Source organism: Ambystoma mexicanum, chromosome 4q (genome assembly GCF_040938575.1).
Source record: "Ambystoma mexicanum isolate Mex_15411 chromosome 4q, UKY_AmexF1_1, whole genome shotgun sequence".
NCBI classification, from domain to species: domain Eukaryota; kingdom Metazoa; phylum Chordata; class Amphibia; order Caudata; family Ambystomatidae; genus Ambystoma; species Ambystoma mexicanum.
Genome location: NC_090928.1, coordinates 26,827,262 through 26,834,349, shown reverse-complemented (window position 1 = coordinate 26,834,349; position 7,088 = coordinate 26,827,262). Strand labels below are relative to the sequence as shown.

Genomic DNA, 7,088 nt, shown 5'->3' with positions numbered 1-7,088 from the left:
GTTACGAGTTATGCCACATTATGGGAAACATTTAAAGCATGGTTCTCTGGCACGATGATAGCCTATACAATTAGCATACTTAAGAATACTAGAAAGGAACTGGGGGAATTGGAAAAGACTCTAAAGCAACTTGAAAATGAATACGGAAGTACAGGAGATAAGAGCACTCCTGGGGTTAATTAAGGGCAATATATTAAAGTTTCTGAGAATTAGCAGACCGAGAGGTCTGCTTCACGGTAAGACTAACTCAGGCCTGTAGGTATGGTGAGGGGGACAGGCCTGGTCGCCTCCCTGCAGGAATAGTCAGAGGGGAGGGGGGGATGCAGTACATTACAGGCATCATAGGCCCATGTGGACGGTATATAACAAACAGATGATATAAATGCAGTGTTTCTGAACTATTATCAAACCTTACATGCAAACTCAGACTCTAGCATTAAGGAGGAGATGGATTACTATCTGAAAGCGATCGACCTACCCTGCATAGACGAAAAGGCTAGGGAGAAGCTAGGCAGCCCAATTACACATGGAGAAGTGAAGGAAGCCATCTCTTCATTCACCTCTGGTAAGGGCCCGGGCACAGATGGATTGGGGATAGAACAAAGACATGCAAAGCCCTTCTCACCCCCTGCCTACTGAAAGTATGGGAGGAATCATGTACCAACGGCTTGCTCCTACCATCCTTATCTGAGGATGTGATAACAGTCCTTCGGAAACCAGGCAGACCCCCTGCAGAGATGTCCTCTTATCGCCCACAGTCACTAATAAATGGAGACGCAAAAGTATTTGCGAAAATCTTAGCAAACAGGCTGCTCTCAAACATGCCTAGCTTAGTACATCCTGACCAGTCAGGCTTCATCCCAGGTAGATCGACTGCCCTGAATCTGCAACAAATCAAATAAAACATAAGGTTCATGCCAGACTCCTGACTCTAAGCGTGGGACCAGGTATTGAACCCGTGCTGCTCGGCAATGTTTTGTTTCGAAGATGAGCCATTGCCCCTGAGCTATCCTCCTGGCCTACCTCAACAGAACAGTCAGAATTGGGATTAATCAGGCCCCGACACGGAGGATGCCTACGTCGAGAAGATGGCAATGAAATCTGGGTCCAGACACTCCTGCGTGGCCTTCAGAAACGAGCCCCTCAATTAAGAGATTTGGGAGTGGAATTAGTATTCCTAACTCTTGATCCAGTACCAAAAGACACTGAAGACTCCTGGGAGTCTGCAGTCAGAACCTTACCAAGCTGAGATAAACAGGAAGAATCCACCAACTTGGCAGACAATGCCAAGAGAAGTCTGCTATATCAAATACGGGAGGGCCAAGAGAGGACGAGCCAGTGGGGGAAGGTCCAAGTTAGTGGAAGCAGACTACAAGACCTCCCACCTAGTGCTGCTTTCCAGCAGTAAAGGGGCCTTATGAACTCAGAAGAGGTAGAGGTACCATCCAGGCCTGAAAAGATCCTGGTTCTCTAAGAGCCCAAAAGTAGATAGATGGAGGACCTGTTAAACCTGGTGGATGGCCAACTGGCCATCAGTTGTCAACACCAAGAAGCAATCACTGTGATAAGAGCGCAATTTCTGAGGAAAGCAACCAGCAGTTCCCCCAGCTATCCTACAAGAACTTGGTACGGGACGACCTCTCCACTTGATCAATCTTGAAAGGGTTGCCGAAACAGCATGATAGCACCAGGATTGTTGGGCCATAAATGTCATCCCATTGCTAACTGCGGAAGCACAATCAGCTTTTCAAGCCCTCAATCCTGATTGGAGAACTCCCTATCTGGACTTAATGATGGATCTGAGAAAGACTGGGATAAGACGTGAGCACTGCCAAATTTTTCTTTGGCAACTCTGGTTACAGCAAGGAGAAACACTTGGAAACTCTCCTAAAGAGTAGGGGATTTCGGTTTGCAGAAAAAACTATCAAGTAAGAGATGCTAGTCCTGGAACAATATATAGACTCCTTACCATCAGAAGCCATTTGGCAAATATATTTAATCAATCGGAAAGTGGGCATACAAATCACTAATGCTCACCAAAGAGCCCTGCATGCTAGAAAGGCCCATGGGGGCCCAGGAATACAAGTGACACAAAACCAGTGGTACATGGAAGTGAACAGAGTCCAACATGAGACCGGGCCCTAACATTCCATTACCCAAGACCCAGCCAAAGACCCCTATTACCACATATTGGTAGGAGCACAGCGTTTATAAGATGTTATGCCTGCAGGAAACTGGACATTCTGGCCAGATTCTACCCAGAAAATTCCAAGGTCATTGCCTGGCGGTCGTCTACACAATTAACTGCATCTGCCCTGCCTAAAATGAGAGCAACACCCTCCCGTGCCACCAATGCAAAGTCTACTAAACCACCCCTCCCCTACCCATCTGCAAATCACCACGTGGCTAGGAATCGGCCCTTATCTGCTCATGGCAGCAATGGATGGCGCAAAGAAAAAGCGAGCTAGCATAGCATTGGCAAATACTGAACAAACTAAAATGATGGGATATTTCCCAGTGTCCTCTTGCGTAGCGGTCATGCAGTCTGAAAGTGGCGTGGCTATTGCTATTAATACTCCCATGGCAAGCTCACCAGTGAAATCACCAGGGCTTGAAAACAACAATTCTTTACTAAATCTGTGTCTGAATCTCCAACGCAACTTGCTAGTGGGGGCCACTATCTGCCCCACTGGGAGAGATGGTGGTCAACTCTGACATCATAACGGGGACGAACTTATCGGCCACCCACAACCTCGAGCGCATTGCATCTGAGGCGGCTTCAGCTTTTTCATCAGAAAATCCTTACAGTGACTCCGATTCGACTGTTAACTCGATTCATTCTGACCTAGAAGAGGCATTTACCCCAGTTTCAATGGAATTGCGGTTACAGTCGATGCAATTTTTGGACTTTGCTGAACCTTAGTGCAAGAGCAGCTAGCTTTGAACCAAATGTTGGCACGTGTAGTAGATGTTATATTGACCAACAGTAACAAGACGTGCCTTAACAATGAGGTGAACACCAGCAGAGAGAGTACTTTTACTTCTATCGGGAGAGAGTAGGGTGATTATGCCTCCTTCACAATCCCCACATCTGCTTGGAATATTGATTTCTGGTAAAAAAATGAAGGGCATGTCTTGCCAAGACAAAAGTACGCTTCTCCCTACCATTGTTCCTGTCACTGAGGCCCTTCCTTCTTCCAATATTGACGTGCGCAAAAGCAAACACGCAACAAAAAGTGGTAACCCGCAAAAATGCTATCTTCCCCACAAAGGACTAAATCAAAGTTAAATTCTGCGGCTTTAGCAGAGTCTAACAATTCAAAAATGATCTGCGTTAGCAGAGAGAATTGCTATGACTTGAGTATTAGTGAGAAATAATCTCGGAAGTCATTCAATGATCTAGCGCCTTCTCTTCGCTTCCAGGAATTTTGGATACGTGGTTGAAAGTTTCAGAGAAGTACCCCAAGGCCACTGAGGTACCTGAGCTGCAAAGTGCACCCCCCCTTTAAGGGGAACAGGTCATGTGCTAAACAGCTACGGAAGAATCTACAAAGGACTTCAAACGCAGTAATGGGACACAATGTGACATTTCAGCATCCACGACTGACGAACAGAGCACCAAAGTCACTGCCCCTCTAAGCAGACTATCATCTGCTTTGGTGCCTTATCACAGCCCCAGGTTTACTGGAGCATCAGCTTTAGTACACAAGTCAGGAGCCCAGGAAAGACCCCTGGGAAAGAGGATCAAAATAGTTGAGCGAGCCCCTTCTTAAACTGATCCCAGATGCTGCAATTATTACAACAAATCCAAGCATTAACAAGGATTTCCTCTGAGGATATTGCAGCCACTGAGCTTGAATTATACAGTAGCTCTAATTGGGTGATTGCCACACTGGTGTCCCCAGTTATAGTGGAAAGGATTAGCTTTCACTCATCTCTTCTATTCAATCTTGGATTTCAGCTACATGTCTTTCATATGGCTCAGCGGCCTCCCTATTTTCCACCCATCTACACTCGAAAGGAAAAACAGTTAATAAGGAGCGGCAATAGTACAAATGGCATGCCTATCGAGAACCTGAGCCTTGTCCCCTTCAACTCTATTTATGTCAACAAACAATCCCTGGCCCAGGCACGGGCCTCTTTATAACTGGTGACGAGCAGCAACTTTGACATGTTGTCTCTATATACCCTGCTTCCTCTCCTGGAATAATCGCGGCTTTTGCTACATCTTACAAAATACGAAAGGCCTGGTGGTGATTTCTTCAGCAGGCATGCCTTCAAGGGACATGGTTACAAGATGGTCTGCAGTGCAGCTGTCACGTGTTCTGTGCTACCCCTTCTGATGCCACCTTCAATCTCATATAATACACAGAAATTAACATCATCATGATTTTAATTCATGTGCAACTCTACAATGTTTGCTTGTTGTTCATCCTTAATACTCATAGATCTTCAATACTCATGAATTCTGTTCTCTTATGGCCTTATCGTACTACACTTTTACAGATACATACAATTGCATATACCCTGTATTTATTAATACATTTTTTATTTATGAAACTCCTAATCATAATGACCCTATGCCAGTGACCTCTAAACACATGCATATCTTTTGCAGCATACTTCCACATACTGAAGCAACCACATTTGTGAACAATCCTGCAAATCAGCCAACCTTGAAGTTTGGAAATATAAATGTTCTTAGGCCTCTGCGGTAATCACTATCTCCCAGTATGTCACTATTTCTCTTTTATATATTTTTTCTTTTTTGAGTTTTGAACATGTTTCTCTCGACGTTTCTCATGCACTTGTTCTATTGAGAAATAGGTGTTGCATACTCCCTCTTGGAGCAAATAAAGCTTTTTATCCATTTCTCAGTTCTCACTATAGGAGATCAATTTCCCTTTTATATATTTATTCTTTTTATTTTTAGTTTTGAACATGTTTCCCTCAACGTTTCTCGTGCACTTGATCTATTAAGAAATATGTGTTGCATACTACCTCTTGGAGCAAATAAAGCTTTTTATCCATTTCTCAGTTCTCACTATAGGAGATCAATTTGTCTAATTCTTTCTCCCTACCCTAATGGGAGGGTGCCGCAAAATTAAAATCCCACTTTCATCACTGTGAAGAAATACCTATTTAATTCTGGACTGCAAAATTTGTGGTGGAAGTTTTAACTAAAATTAGCAGAGAGACAATGTGTTCATTGATATTTTAAATAGATGAGGAAAAAAATTTGAGTTCAAATACATGAGTATAAGGGACTATATACATTTGTTTAGAATTGTTGCCAAGGAAACATTCGTTTTTTCTTGGAGAGGTTTTTGGTTCAACTTTGGTTTTGTAACAATTTGCGAATGAGGACCGAGTTAAAATAACATGCAGTAAAAGGTGGATTGTTATTTAATAACTTTGAGAGCAAATATTAGTTGCAACTGGGGCCAGATTATCAAAGGTGGAATTCAGTTTGTTATAATAATCCAACAGTAAAATTATATTTTGCATAATTGAGACTTAAAAGCTGTTAAAAAGTATTTACTTGTGACAAAAAAAGCAATTAGACACTTGATAAAAAAAATCCTTTTCAAATGTATTTTGATGGATAAGTACATGTAAACAATAGTTTAGTCACATTTAAAGTATGGCTGAGGCATACCCTTTAAAAAGGGTAGAAGCAAACAGAAATAAGTCGGAATCTCGCTGACAATCAACACCAGCAGAGTTCCATGTCCTATTATAAATATAAATAAGTGTGCAATAAAACACAAACTGGATGAAAATTTCCATTCCATAATGTACACGTATAGAATTTATAATAAAAAAATCAAATAAAATGGCATTGCTTTTTGGTGCAACATTCTATCATACATATTTATATATCATGCTAGGGAAAATTACTGGTTATATACAGTATACATGATTTCAACAAGGAGTTGAAGGGACAAACATTACAAAATGTGTACAAACAAGTACGTCTTTCAATGTCCAATGAAATACAGGCATTTAACAGTGTACTCGTTTCTGGTAGAGTTCTTTGCATTAGTCTTTCTCGCTTTAGTCTTGCTCTCCCAATGTGTCGACGTCCATCCTTATACACCATGAATGCGATAAAAAAAAGACTTGCACAGCCATCCAGTCCTTCTTTCTGCAACTCAAACAGGTTCACGCACAGCTGAAAAATAAACATGCAACGTTAACGGGCAGTGATTCCCATATGATGCCTTTGTTAAAGTAAACAGGAACTGCTCGGCTGTGATGGGGTCACTTGGTAGGACAAAGTCAATTTTATGTCAAAAAAAGTAAGTAATATTTATTTGTAGGTAATAGGATCACAACCTCGTCCCATTTGAGTTAGGAAAGAAAAACATTCAAACCAGAGAGGTTTGAGAAACCCTGCACTTTTTCGGTCTTCTGCACTGTACTTGTACCCTCGTGGATGGATAACCAGTATAGAATGCAAAAGCATTACGTTATACTAAGTTAGCCAGTACAATACATCGTTTTTCATTACACTTTAATGTAATTTACAATTCTAAAGGAGTATTCTTAGTGTGACAGGGACAGTAGCCTGACACTGTCAGGAGGGTATGAGGACCACTTTCAACCTGGAGTGGAAGGCCTGCAAGGGAGGAAACCAGAACTAGTCCTACCACAAATGGAAAAGGTCGCAGTTGGCTGGGCCACGGTTTCTGTCCCCTCTTTCAGTGCATATATGTGTTGGGTAGTAACACTGTTGATCACCCCATCCGTATTGGGAAAGATGTTCACCAGTGTCTCTGATTACTTCAGAGAAAAACATCTCAAAGCCAGATTGGCGGATCAACCACAAGGCAGCCAGCCTTCAGCGAGAAGCATCCTGCCAGCATATCCCCCTGCACCGCAGAGAGAGAGAGAACCTAAGTGTGAAATGGCAGCAACGCAAATAGAGCCATGGATCACTATGCGCCGCCTGCTGACACAGACTCATATTTGCAGCATGGCTGCGTAGCAGATACCGGACATGAACCTGTGCCTGTTTCAAAGCGCACTGCTTACCTGTGATTTAGCCACAAAGCAGCACCACATTCTTTCATGCGAGACGCCAT

General features: G+C 42.7%; 1 protein-coding gene across 1 annotated transcript in view; it reads right to left on the bottom strand.

Moving 5' to 3' along the window:
• Positions 1 to 5,522: 5,522 nt before the first annotated feature.
• Positions 5,523 to 7,088, bottom strand: part of LOC138467423 (ras-related protein Rab-4A) — a 693,758-nt gene continuing 692,192 nt past the window's right edge. Inside the window, exon 8 of the mRNA XM_069607381.1 lies at positions 5,523 to 6,175. The gene's annotated coding sequence lies outside the window, so the exon portion shown is untranslated. The remainder of the gene's footprint in view (positions 6,176 to 7,088) is intronic.